Source organism: Rhinolophus ferrumequinum, chromosome 2 (genome assembly GCF_004115265.2).
Source record: "Rhinolophus ferrumequinum isolate MPI-CBG mRhiFer1 chromosome 2, mRhiFer1_v1.p, whole genome shotgun sequence".
NCBI lineage: Eukaryota > Metazoa > Chordata > Mammalia > Chiroptera > Rhinolophidae > Rhinolophus > Rhinolophus ferrumequinum.
The window spans coordinates 45,417,176-45,431,716 of record NC_046285.1 but is presented as its reverse complement, the minus strand read 5'-3'; the positions used below and the strand labels follow the sequence as shown (position 1 = coordinate 45,431,716).

General features: G+C 39.0%; 2 protein-coding genes across 3 annotated transcripts in view; both read right to left on the bottom strand.

Moving 5' to 3' along the window:
• NR1I2 (nuclear receptor subfamily 1 group I member 2) overlaps positions 1 to 8,596 on the bottom strand; it is a 32,731-nt gene extending 24,135 nt beyond the window's left edge. The window contains exons 1-2 of one of the 2 annotated variants that reach the window (XM_033129961.1): positions 7,942 to 8,596; positions 4,711 to 5,079 (exon numbers count right to left, since the gene is read on the bottom strand). The gene's annotated coding sequence lies outside the window, so the exon portion shown is untranslated. The remainder of the gene's footprint in view (positions 1 to 4,710; positions 5,080 to 7,941) is intronic. The other variant, XM_033129969.1, reaches the window with a different exon arrangement.
• Positions 8,597 to 9,129: 533 nt separating this feature from the next.
• Positions 9,130 to 14,541, bottom strand: part of CFAP91 (cilia and flagella associated protein 91) — a 61,012-nt gene continuing 55,600 nt past the window's right edge. The window contains exon 19 of the mRNA XM_033129977.1: positions 9,130 to 9,539. The gene's annotated coding sequence lies outside the window, so the exon portion shown is untranslated. The remainder of the gene's footprint in view (positions 9,540 to 14,541) is intronic.

The following is a 14,541-nucleotide window of genomic DNA, read 5'->3' as shown; positions in this document are numbered from 1 at the left end:
ATGTATATTTTATATATGTAAAATAATCCTGCTTTTTTATGTCTGTATGTCTTATGAGTGTATATATGTGTATATCTATATACACATACGTGTGTGTGTGGTGTGTGTGTAGCAGAACTGGGCAGAAGATGAAGGGGAAAAAGCAGGTAAAAGGAAATTATATAAGAATCGAAATTCTAACAAATCAACAGTGAAGCTTATAAAACTGTTGGCTTTGTTCAATGAAGGGAGAAGTTTGGTTAATTTATTAAACTCACATTACACAGGCTTTGATGTTTACAAAATGATTTCAAAATCATCATCTCCTGTCAATGTGCCTGTGAGGTGAGCAGAGCAGGTCTACCCCCAGTTGAGCACGGCAGGGCAGGTCTTGTTATCCCTTTCACAAATGAGGAAATTGGGGCTTTGACATGTGTCAGGAAGGCAATAAGTGATAGAACTTCTTTTCCCTTTATTCTGATTCTTCCTGTAGCGCAAGTAGATACACTATGTAAATTAATTTTTGTCACAAAGATCACGGGAATAAAATGAGATCATATATTTAATTGTTTTTAATGGATCTAATATTGTGAACAAAAATCTACCCTCCCCTTCTTGGCCCTGGCATGGGCCGGCCACCCAGAGGGAACTCAGGTAGCAACAATCACATTGTATGAATTCACATATGAGAGGGAGGTCAGCTGCTATCTTCAGGTGGCCATACATGAAAGTTGGCCTTTGTGTTTCCCAGGACGCAGTCATCAGATCCAAGAGGTCAGAAGGTTCATTCCTAGACATGGATCATGAGTGAGAGCTGGCATCAGCCCAAGTCAAAAGTACACTGCGTACCCTCTTCCAATATTTAACAGGGTGCAAAGACCTCTGATTTAACTGCCTGTCTCTTACATGCATGTGTCGATTCTTCTTATTGCCTATATGGTTTTATAGTTTGACTCTTTGTTTTGAATTCACAGAAACCCAGGAGAATTGTTCATATATATCTCTTTATCTTAATTGTCAGTTGGATATTCAGTTTGTTATTTCAATGTTTCACAGAAGTTCAAGAGGTATGGCAGATGGATGAGCAGTATCGGGTGGCAGGGAACACTTCTCAGTCCCCTTCATATCACACCACCTAGAACGAACGCCCTTGTATGCAAGAACAGCCCCACACATATTTCTATGTCCTGCCCAGGGTGTAACCAGGGCACAATCCCAAGCCTCAAAGAATCCTCAGAGGGGTCTTCAAGAAATATGAGCTTACAGCATATAATAAAAATGGATTAAAATCAGGAACATGAGAAGATTACCTACAACGTCTAAGTGTGAATGGTACCCCTAAGAACTGTGCAGTGTACAACCCACACAACTATACATCAGCCCTGAGACTTTCCTCTCTCATGGCTATTACTCAGCATTGCGTTGGAAGGCCAAGAAAAGGAAATAAGAGCAAATATATATATTAGGCTGTGTAAAGATTAGACAAGAAGGAACAAAACTCTTGTTGTACATATATAGCATTGTTTACCAAAAAATTCCAAAGGAATCAACTGATAAACTTCTACAACTATTAAGAAAATTCAGTAAGGTGATCAAAATATCAAAACATAAAATAGACTTTCTACATATCAATAAAAATCAATTAGAAACAGTAAAGCTACAATGGAAATTGGCTCAGGAATAGAAAATGGATACAAAGAATAGAGTATCCAGCAATAGACATGTAAAAATGAGAATTTAGTACATGATAGACGTGACATTTCAAATGAAAAGGGAAAGAACAAACTTTTCAATAAATACTATTGGAATAATTCATAGAAATAAATTCCAGGTGGACTAAATACCTATTTTTAAAATAAGAAAAGAATTAGAAGAAAATATCATCATAAACTTGGACGTTGAGAAGGCTTTTTAAAATAAGACCCAAAGAGCAAAATACGTAAAGGATAAAATTAGAAATTTCAACTACATCAAAATAATGATAGCATGACAATAATAGTAAATACTTCTCTTGACTAAAAACATCATGCAAACAAAGTTAAAAAACGAAATTACAGATTTAGAATATTTATTATACGTATATCAAAGAATTAGCTTCAAGAATAAATATTAAACTCCTACTAGTAGAAAAAAATATCCCGATATAAAAGGAGCTAACAATATAAATAAGCAATTAAGAAGAATTATATTAAAAGATGGCCAAGAATTGAATAAAAAGATGGTTCACCTCACTAGTTGTTATGGGTTGACTTGTGTCCCACAGTACCTCAGAATGTGACTATATTCGGAGATAGGGCCTTTAAAGAGGTAATTAACATCCAATGGGGTCGTTTGGTTGGGCCCTAATCCAATATGACTAGTGTCCTTGTAAGATGAGGAAATTGGAGCACAGAGACATCAGGAATGAACTCACACAGGATAAAGGCCATGTGAGGACACAGGGTGAAGACAGCCACCTGTAAGCCAAGGAGAGAGCCCTCAGAAGAAACTAAACCTGCTGACACTTTGATCTTGGACTTTTAGCCTCCAGAATTGTAAGAAAATAAATGTCTATCGTTGAATACCAGTCTCTGGTATTTTGTTATGGCTGCTATGGAAATCGAATACATTAGTAATCAGGGAAATTTAAATAATTTTTAAAATGGGTTACTGTTTTCACTTAACCAATGGGAAAAGTAATAAAATGTTTAATGAATAGCAAGCATCAGGGTATGAAGGAGCACTAACGATCGTTCCCTGCCGGTGGGAGTATACATTGGTACAGACATTGTGCAGGGCGATGTGAAGTATCAAAAATTAAAATGCACATATTCTATGACGTGGCAATTCAACTTCTCAGTATGTCCTCTGGTAAAATACCTGCACATGGGCACAAGGAGACATATACAGTGAAGGTCATTGTAGAATTTTGGTAAGAGTGGAAATTTAGAAGCAGCGTACATAGCTATCAAAAAAGAAATGGCTATAAATACAAGAACTGTACTCTGTGGAATACTATGTAGTAGTTAAAATTAATGAGGTGGAGACATATAGAGATCTGGAAAGTCTCCATATGGAATACACATATGGAAAGTTTATTTAGTGGAAGAACAGAACAACAACAAATAGTTTATTAGTACATATATGTATGTATAAATGCCAAGGAGACCATCTGGCAATAAATACAGCAAACTGGTTAGCGTGGTTACTTCTGGGGGAAGAGGTTATTAACATTGGCAGGATGGCTCAAGGAGAATTTAGCTTTATCTATACTCCTTTTTCATTTTATAAGGAGCAAGTAATCATTTATAATTTTAAAAAGCTATTACCTGCTAACAATAGTTTAGTTTTATGATTGTCCATTATGTTTATTCCATAATAATTGAGGAACAAGCTGATAGCTTGAGACTAGGAGTTGGCAAACTTTTTCTGTAAAGGGCCAGACAGGTAATATTCTAGGCTTTGGGAGCTACACTGCCTCTTTTGCAACTACTCAATTCCACTGTTATAGAGCAAAAGCAGCTATAGATAATACATAATGAATGAGCATTATGTATTCCAACAAAACTTTAAAGAAAACTGTGTTCCAATAAAACTTTATTTACAAAAACAGCTGCGGGCTCAGAACTGGCCTGTGAGCCATAGTTTGTAACCCCTGGTTTAGACTGTTTGCATATAACTAAAGTTTTTAAAAGTTATTTATTTACTATATATTTAATGTTATTTTACTTATTTTATTTTTATTTTACATTATTATATTTATTTGTATTATTTAGTTATTATATAACTAAAGTATTTTAAGTAAGTATTTTTGGTAGATGGAAAAATTCTCTTTCCTATTAACCAAATAATTAAATAAGTAGTAGCTTCTGGGGCCTTGCTTAGAATGTTTTAGACTCTGGTCATATCATTAGAGACCAAACACCCATCCCAGTGGAGATAATCCAGTCACCATGGCCATCTCGTTGGTGACCATTGACTTTCTCAGCAGCAGTGTTGCACAACCATGCATGTGGCGGGGGATGACACCTGCCACGGCTGATTCACTGAGTCAAGGTTTGGTGACCTCAGAGGTGACTCCTGACCATCCGATGCAATGCGAGTTGCCTGACAGCAAAGCCTCTGGCCACAGCCTCAGCCAAGCTGGGCTCTGCGGTGGGGAGAGGGCGGACTTGCTGACGCTGAGCACAAGAACAGAGCTCGGTTCTGGGGGATGAGGTGCCTCCCCTCGCAACTAGGGGTAGAAAACTCACTCGTCCAAAGCCAACTCAGCCCCAGGGGTGGCAGGGCCTCTGAGGGTCCCCTCCCTGCGGTGGTGGGGGGCTGTGACTATCACGCTGCTGTCTCTTAGCCCTGGTTCCGGGGGCTGCCAGCGCAAACCCAGCAGGCAGAGAGGAGTCAGGGCTGAGTCGTTCCCAGCTCGCACAGTCAGGAGACTCCAACTCTGCAACAGAGAGGGGCTGATTGTATGTACAACTCATGGTGGCTCCTATGGGACTGAGGTTTCCCCTGTGACTCTTTCTCGAGGAGGTGGGTACAGGATCAGAGAGCATCATTACTGGGACTCAATATGAAGTGACTGTCTTCATGGTTTCTTCCAGCCTGAAAGTGTGGAGAGCAACAGGCCAACCTGATACACAACCCCTGTGATGCTGACCTCAAACATAAGAGACTGTGTTCCCTCACTTCTTTTGTATGGAGCTGGCAGGGGCAGTCTGCCCCCAGCAAAAGAGAAAGAAAGAAAATCCATACCTGCTGGGTGATAAATTCTTTGCTGTGACTTCTCCTTTGGGGTCCACTTTGAACAATCAGGAACAAAGGATCAATCAGAACATCAAGCCCCCCATTAGCTTGGTCACTGGCCTTTGAAGGTGAACACTTCCCTTGTAGGCAGAGCCTGAGGCAATGCTTCCTCTTCCTCGTGGTAGAATAGGTTATTATTCCCCAGGATATGAGCCAATCTTGTCTCTCACCTACATTTCAGGCCAGGTCAGATGTCTTCTCTAAGTGGCCCCATCTGGCACTCCTAAGTCCCAAGTCCAGCACTCCAGTGAGCAAATGAACAGATTACCGTATTTACTCTCATTATGTGCCCCCACTTTTTTCTCTCAGACGTCTTCACTGAAAAACACGGAAGGGGAGGAATGTTGCTAGTATCTGCTTTGTCTCATTAGTTCTGAGCAAATTTCATGCTTTTGATTGTCTCTGCATTTTAGCCACTGAGGCAAATTTAATTTAAATTTAGATCTTTCAGCATTGTTTCCTTTGTCTAAGCCACCTGCCTGGATAGTGTTACTTGATGTGAAAGCCAGCCAAGTATTGGATTCTGTGAGGCCCACATGTTTATGTAACAGAAAGACAGGCACAGAGGAGTTGGGAGAGTGTGAGATGAGGGGACTGAGCACGGTTCACAGGAGTGTGACCTGTGGCTCCACGTCAGGGCAGCTGGCTGACCAGGAGCAAGGAGAATGGACCTCGGGGAAAGGTTCTAAGGGTTCTTTCTTCTTCCAGGCCCTGCCAGGAGCCAGCAGCTCCTCACTCCTTAGCCTGATCCTTCGTGTTCCCCAGCAGTAGCTGCTGATGGCTGTTCTAGATCCTAAGGAAAAAAGACAGAAGGACAAAAGCAGTAGGTTTCGCAGGATATATTTCTTCTACTTGCTTTGTTGTAAAGGATGCTTTACGACAGATGGGGGCAGTGGACTAGCCATACTTCAGACAACAGTAAAGCAGGGTCATCAGCCACATGGGGAAATGGGAGGGGAGACTCATCAATTAGACAGGAAGGGAAGAAAACCAGGGATTTCCAAAAATCACAGCAATCTTCATGTGAAAATTTGGACTTCCTTGCACTTATTTCCTGATTTAAACTGTTTTTATTTTGAATCACATATTTGAATCCAGCCCTCCTGAGGAAAAAAGCAAGTCTGATTTTTTTGTTTTTCAATTAAATTGGCTTCTTCTCTTCCACTTAATTTGCCTCTACCAGGAGGTGAGGAACATTTAAGTCTGGAATTTCCTAGGGTCAACATTTCCCAAGTGGCTGCTTGCTTGCTCTTCCCAGCCAAATGCAGAAAATAAGACAGCTCACACAGCTCACTGCCAACAGTGGTGAGCAGGACCCGAGGTCCTGGGCCTTCTGTCTTTCAGTCAAGTTTCTGAGAGTCCACAAGGGATTCTGCTAGGGCTGGGAGGCACTGGATTATAAACCATACTGGTTGGGAGGTTGGCTTGGGCCTTGAGCAGGGAAGACCTAGAATAAATGAAATACTGGATTCAGGTCCCAGCGGACGCAGACTGTCCAGTGTTCCCTGGGGACTATCTGAGGGGCCTGGTGGCACCTCTAGGACCCTGGAAGCTATGACCAGAAGGCAATGACCACAGTCACAGGAGGTGGAAAGACTGAAAAGGGTTAGGAACTCACCCCAGGAAACTTTTGTTTCTAAGATTAAAAATGGGCCTTTTGGGGAGCATAGAAAATTTTTAGGACAGTGAAACTATTCTTGCAGGATGTTATAATGGTAGATACAAGTCATTATACATTTTTCCAAGCCCATAAACTATATAACACCAAGAGTGAACTGTAACATAAACTACGAACTCTTGGGTGATTACAATGTGTCAATTATAACAAAGGTACCACTTTGGAGGGAGATGCTGAAAATGAGGGAGCTATGCCTGGGGCGGGGCGGGGGAGGGAGCATATGGAATCTCTATACCTTCCTCTCAATTTTGCTGTGAACCTAAAATTGTTCTAAAAAAACAAAAAAAAGTCTTAAAAAAGAAAAAGGTAGGCGTTTTTGTAAAGACAGGCATTCTATGTCCAGGAAAAAAAGGCAAGCTCAGGGAGGGCAGCTTGCCAGAAGTCCTTGGGTCACGGGTAAAATACACAGCTTTCGTCATCTCTCAAATCTTCCTGGCGTACAAGGGCCTGGCCTTATCTCTCTTATAAAAATGGTGAATTATTTACAGCAGAAACACGGAACTAAGAACAGGTTAAAAAGTCACTAAGACAAAGAAAATATTCTCAGGTTTTTGCAGGAATCTTCTGGATTCCCTGTCCTCTGCTCTGCGGTGTCATGGACCAGAAGGCTTTAGGATTGTCAGGCACCTGGAGTCTGTAAGGGCAGTTTTAACGTCAGGCATGGCTCTGAGGTAAGAAAACACCTGGAAAATACACTGTAGTTATTACGGACAGCATACTGATGCCCCCGGATGAGGATCTGGGTCAACCTCAAGCACAGCTGGGAAACGGGAGAAACTTGAGTCCTTTCATGATTTGTCTATTGCAGCAACCAGAAATGTGGAGCTCCCAAGGCACTCATAAGAGAAAAGCAGTTCTGATAAGCATAGAGTTTCCTTAGTGGGAATTCATTTCATGTGTTACCTCCCTCCAAGGAGTATTTCCATTTAAAAAGAACTGAGTCGACAAAAGGAGTGATGCACTAACAACAGAATAAATTCAGACAGACCCTGAGGAAAACAGATGTTTCTCGACCGGTCAGGTGGTCTTTCTCAAAATCTCTTAGGGATCCTCTAGGTTCCGGTAGGCCTGGAAAAGGGGTCAGGGCAGCACATGAAGGTGAAGCCCCGGTCCCATGAGGTGATCTTGAAGGAAGCCTTTCCTTTTTGTTCTTGGGTGGAGTAAGTAGAAAGCTGTCCAAGAAGACGAGGAATAGAAACCTTGCCTTTGAAAGTGGTCCTGTTTTATCACAAATGGAAGCAGTGACAAGAATTTTCCCATCCTAGAAATGGCAGGTTCCAACAATTGGGGGAGCCACTACAATTGAGCTTCCGCTGTCCCAGATCCTATAATTGCTTCAGGACCCCATCAATCCTACCTGTGGTATTTGGAGCCCCAATCTGTCTCTCCTCAGACTCGTGAAACACTTTCTTTTCACCTCATTTATGAATTATACTGCGGAATGTGATACCTGTGTCTTACTCCCCAGTAGGTTACGTCTCCCTTAGGGCAGAGGTCCTTACCTGTCTTTTATATACCGCCTTGTACCAAATTCATTGGGTGGGTGCTCAGGTTGGTTCAATCATTCTTTTAAAGATGGTCTTTCCTAACACTGCTTTAATTAGTGTCCTGCTTTTATTGAAAAGGAGAAAAAAAAAATCAGCTCACAACCACCTTGAGAGAAACTTCCCTGCTGCTTATGCTACCATTAAATGAAACCCATGCTTACTATTAATTTATTGTTAAATGAATTAACTCTTAAATGAGTAAAACCTCTTAAATTTTAATTTGTAAAATTTAAACACATGATGATGGCAGACGTCATGATGAGATAAATTATATTTTGATAGCAAAGAGATAACTGGGTTTTAATAAATTGGAATTATCTAAAAACTAAGAATTTGGAATTTTATATTTTTGATAAAACACTATAATGTATAGATAATAATATGATCATTACCTTCTCTCAACAGCTGTAGCTGTTAAATTCCTTTGCTCCACAATATTGCATGAGACTCTTGAATGAAATGTAAATTTAGGGGTCAGATGGAGAACACCTCTGACCCATGAGTTGGCTCATCTCCTGGAAAAACTGTGCCTATTCCATGGATAGATAACCAAATACTGATCATGTTTACAATTGAGGTTGCTTAGCCAGTCAACCTCAGCCAGTCAGTTGCTTAGACCTGTTTTGTCTCTATAAAATGAGCTGTAACACTATTCCCTAAAGTAGGAATTGAAGAAATTCATTCTAGTGTTTAAGTGTCTTAAAAGTGCCAGGTACTATTATTTTTCATTTATTAATTTTATTTTTACATTTTTATGAAGTATAATTTATGTCTTTAAAATTTTTTTATTATGGTGATATAGATATAGATCTATAGATAATAAAATTAGTGAGGTTAAGTAACTCGTGGGAGGATACAATGTCATTGGCCTGGGATTTCAATCCAGACCATCATGCTCCAGAGCCTGCTCTCATAGCCTCTGTGCTGCTGCACTTCTAGGTTGCTAGCTTGGCTTTGTTCCACAGTTGGAGGCCATTTGCTGTCACTCATGTGCTCACTGGCGTTCTCCATTCTGCTGGTAACTGGGTCTATGGGCCTCCATGCATCTTGTTGCATAAAAATACTCCAAGTCTTCTGAGTAGATGCAACTCTACTTTTCATATACATACTCATGCATTTTTATTGGGTATGTATCTAGGAAATGAAATGCTGGGTCATGGATATGCATATTTTCAACCTTAGTAGATAGATAATGTCAATGTGCTATGAATAGCAAACCAAAACTACTCAAGAAATATCCAGTAACATTGCTTTTTATTTGATTCCACAGCTAGCATAGCCTCGTAGTCAGTAAATGTGGAAATGGGACATGACAAAACTTTCTCTTGAAGTAGAGCACTTAGGAAACACCAAAGAGAATAAAGCTCCTTCATTTGATTATTATTATTACTGAAAATCATTTTAAAGTATTGGGAGTTTAAGAAACAGAAATCTCTTTCCTCATGAATCACACATTGACAAGCCCATAAGAGGTACACATTGTGGGAGAAGCAGAGACTACTGGAATTCTTTATGATGATTTGTACAGCTTCTTAAAAAAAAAAGATCATAATCTGTAAAAAAAACAACACAAATGGTTATGACTATGTCATCTTTTTAGAAACAATCATTATCAGATCAATACATCCAAAAAATTACTGTGATACAATTACACAGAGTGTGGTTTTGAAATCAGACAGCCCCAGAGAGCCCAGCTCTGCCACTTAATGAGCCCTATGAGTCAAACTATTCTTAATTCACAAGGTCTCCAAATTCTAGCACTTAAAAAAACAACCTTTACAGTAACTAGGTCATAATTGAAAACTTAGTCTGTGTACACCATAAAAATATTCAAATTACAAAAGGATACAAACATGAGGAAAGTCTCTTTTCCCTCAGTCTGACCTCCAGTTTCCAGTTTCCATGTCTAGTGACAACTACTTATCAATTTCTTGCCGATCTTTCCAGGAATAATCTATGTATATTGCAGGCATAATGCATGTATATACATGTTTGTGAATATACATACATATTTCCAACTTTTAATTATGGACTATGACACATATAGGAAAATATAGAAAATCAATGTGCAGCTTAATGAATTCATGTATTCATCTGTGTAAATACCACCCAGATCAAGAAATCCTAGAAGCTCCCACTTACTCCTTCCCAATCACAATCCTCTCCCTGCCTTCTAAAAATAATCTATTCTTATTTTTATTTGATTTTTTCCAGTAATCACTTCCTTGCTTTTCTTTATACCTTTACTTCCTGATTATACATTCCTAAACACCATAGTTGAATGTTAGTTTTGAACTTTATATAGACTTATGCTGTAGATTTTTTTTTTTGTATTTGGCTTCTTTTGATCCTTATTTTATCTGTGAGATTCATCCATGTTGTATTTACTTCTACTTCATTCGTTTTCAACTGCTATCGAGCAGGGAATGACATACTTTTTCCTGCAGAGGGTCTGATAATAAATATTTCGGCTTTGTGGACCAAAAGACAAAATCAAGGATATTATGTCAGTACTCAAATAAAAAGAGAGAAAACAAATTGTCACAATTTTTTATTGATAAGATTCAAAAGATAGCAACAATGACTGACTACAGTTCTTTTGTAATACAGATCTACTAATGAGAAGAATGGAACTTTTATTTAAGGGATACCGTTTTGTTTAATTGAGGTTCAAATCATCAAAATTGACTGCAGATGTTCAATTGTTAATGGTGATGTGGAATGAGACATCACCTACTTCAGCTTTGAAGATGTCTCTCACACAGATATGTGCTGCCAATACGAATCTTAATCCATAAGCTTATGCTTTTAATTGTGCATATTTATTACTTAGAAGCTTTTTCAAATTCCAGTAGATTCTTCTCAATATTTGCCTTTTAGCATGTCATTGCAATGTAGACTAATCACTTCTGATTGAAGGTTAGGCAGACATGCCCCCATCGCACAGTTAAACAGATTTTGAAGTATGGACATTTCTTTTGCACTTGTTTCAAGGTCCATAAAACATTCCTGGAAGTGTAGTTTTAAATTCAGAAAATGTATTCACTGCAAATAGGTGTGGGAATGCAATCTTGCTTCTTGTTTTAACTTTTGGCAGCACAGGAAGTATATAAAGCAGCTTATATTCCCCTTGTAATGTCCCTGTGCCTTTGGTAAGCCTGAATCTTAGCTTGTGCCCAGAGTTGGCCAGTGCCCCAAGGGAAGAAAATGGTCAGTGATCTCAGATCACTTAGGAAGGACTCTTTCCCCTCTACCATTATAGTTCATATAGTCCCCTTTGTTTCCACAACTTTCCAATGTCTTTAAAAATACGACATTTACAGTACAACCATTATTTTCTCTAATTGTTGCAGCTACCTACTACAGCCTACCTAGAATCAGAAGACATATCTATTTTCCCTTTTATTAATTTCTTTTATTTTTATTTTATTATTTCCTTCCTTTTACTTTTTTGCATCTAATTTGCCATTATTTTTCTAATTTATTGAAAAGGATGCTTAATCCTATTTTCACCTATTCTAATAAATGCCTTTAAGACTACAATTTTCCATCTAGTGCCACATTAGCAGCAGTCCACAAGTTTGATAAATATATAACATTTTTGTTATTTTTCAGTTCAAAATATTTTCTACGTTCTATTCTGATACTTTCTTTGATGAACATTTATTTACAACTGTATTTCTTAATTTCCAAACATACTAGAATTATCTTGTCATTGATTTCTAGTTTCATTACATATTTATCAGAGAACACACTACACGATTTAAACTCTGAAATGGCTGACACTTGCTTTATGACACATTTTGTAGATGGCTGCCTTCTAGCTATGTCCTCACATGTGAGGGAAAGACAGAGAGAGCAAGCTCTCTGGTACCTCTGATGATAAGGATACTATTCCCGTCATGAGGGACCCACCCTCATGATCTCATCTAATTTTAATTATCTCCCACAGTCCTCATCTCCAAGTGCCAACATACTGGAAGTTAGGGCTTCAGTATACGAATTTTAGGGTGACACGATTCAGTCCAGAGCTTTCCACACCAACCCCAACTTCCAGATTCATGTCCTTCTCACATGAAAAACACATTCATTCCATCCCAACAGCTCCAAAAGTCTTAACTCATTTGAACATCAACTCTAAAGTTTAAAGTCCAAAATCTGATCTAAATATCATCTAAATCAGATACAGGTGAGACCCAAGGTATGACTCATTCTGAGGCAACATTCCTCTCCAGCTGTGAACCAGACAAGTTATGTGCTTCCAAAATACAATGGCAGGACAAGCGCAGAATAGGTATTTCTATTCCAAACGGGAGAAATCAGAAGGAAGAAAGGAGTAATGGATCCCAAGCAAGTCCAAAGCCTAGCCAAATTCTGTTGGATCTTAAAGCTTGAGATTAATCCTCTTTGGCTCAATGTCCCGCCTTCCAGGTCACTGGGATGGCAGCATTATTCCCATGGCCCTGCGGGGTGGCCCCCCTCTCAGGTCTGCTGTGCCCCATCCCCATGGCTCTCGGTGGGGCTCCCAACACTGAAGCCAGGGTAGGGTCCTATGTGTGGTCCCACCCTTAAGGCTCTAGGCAGAGGCCATCTGAAGCAGTGACCCTGGTAATCTGAATCGCCTTCAGAGTTATTTTTCCCTCTTCTTGGAAGAATTGTGCACATTAGCAGCATAATAGCTCTATCTTCTCATCCTGTCAAATCCAAGAAGTCTGACAGGCTTCCTTCATTTCATCTCATCTCCATCCCTTTCAGTTCAAATTGGCAGTGCTGCTACTCTTATAATCCCCATAAATTCTTTATCAAATAGCTGCTCAGCCACATTCTTAGTGTTTTTTCTAGAACACATTTTCCTATTCTTTGAAATATGGATAGGCTAAGAATCTTCAAGTTCTTGTTCCTTTTTGCTTAACAATTATTTCTTCAATTCATCTCTCTGCTTTCACGTTTTACTATAAGCAGTCAGAAGGAACCAAGTCACTCGTTCAACACTTTACTTAGAAATCCTCTCAGCTAAATATCCAATTTCATTGCTTGCAAGTTCTACCTTCCATAAAACAGTAGAACAAAATTCAGCCAAGTTCTTTGCCGCTTTATAACATGGATTGCCTTTGTTCCAGTTTCCAATAACACATTCCACATTTCTGTCTGAGACCTCACCAGAATTGCCCGTAACATCCGTATGTATTTCTAACATGCAGCCCCAAGATCTTCTCACCTATACTTATTATCTAGTTCCAAAGCTGCTTCCACATGTTTAGGTTTTTGTTAGAGCAACTCCACTCCTGGTACCAAAATCTGTCTTAGTCAGATCGGGTTGCCGTCACAAAAAACCACAGAGTGGGTGGTTTAAACAATAGAAATTTATTTTCTCACTATTCTGGAGGCTAGCTGTTCAAAGCAGTAAATATAGTCATTTTAAAATTTATGTTTAATAATTCCTATATTTTATATCCTTTTAGTCTGTTTTCATTATCTGTAACTTCTGCTGCTGCTTTTTAAGTTGTTGTGCCTCCTCATAAGCTTGGATATCCTTGATTGTATTATGGAAACTATACTTGAAAAATTGTTTGTGAAAATAAACTGAGGTCTAAGATGATGTCAAGTTTCTCCAAAGAGAATTTATGTTTTCTGACAAGTTCCTTCAGGCAATAGGAATTAAGCATCTACAATTCAATTTCTGGGATTCAGATTTTTAAATTTTTTTTTAATCATTCAGGTGATTAGATGCTAAACTGCAGTCTATGCGAGGGACTGTTTACTTCCAATTAACCCTTACAACTAGGGCATAGCCTTTTGGAGTCCCAACCCAAATGGAAGAGGTTTGCCAGGGCCTCAACCTTGACTCCAGTTTTTGTCCCCCTGGTTTTACAAAGCTGGTAAAAGCATTGCTCCGCCTTTCTGCCACATTTTCTAGAATTTGCATATTTGCTCAGGGGAAAAAAAAAGTGGCTCCAAATGCCAGACCCAACGCTCTGAATTTGTCTTTTCCTAGATTTTTGCCCAGAAATTCCTCACTATTTTATTAGCTTTCCTTGTCTTAAAGCTGATTAAAAAGTTCTGTTTTTAAATCAATATCCATGCCTACTGCCCCTTTCCCTAAGCATTATTAAATAATCTCACATCTGTCCTTCCCTGTGAGAGAAGGAAGAGGGAGTAATGTATATGTGGGGGCCACTAAACATCATGTTCCAGTCATTTAATAAAGTATAAAAAAGATACTTTATGAATTTATTGGTTGCTCTTCCTTGCTGGGTGTCTGTAGTTAGCCTGCCAAACAGAATTTTTAAAAACTATATTTTAGGACTACAGTATGCTTTGCAGTTTTAATGAAATGTATTTTATTTCACTAAGTACAAAAGAGAAAATCATTTTAATACTCTTCTGACTTGATTTCACAGCTCACCATGGATGTCATAGAACAGGTGCTAAACTCAGAAGGAAATGCAGATGTATTTAGTTCAAACTATGTAAATTATTACTCTTATTAAATTCGCTAAGAAAAATGACTACCCCAACATCAAAGCTGATTTTTATCACAGTAACAAGACAGGC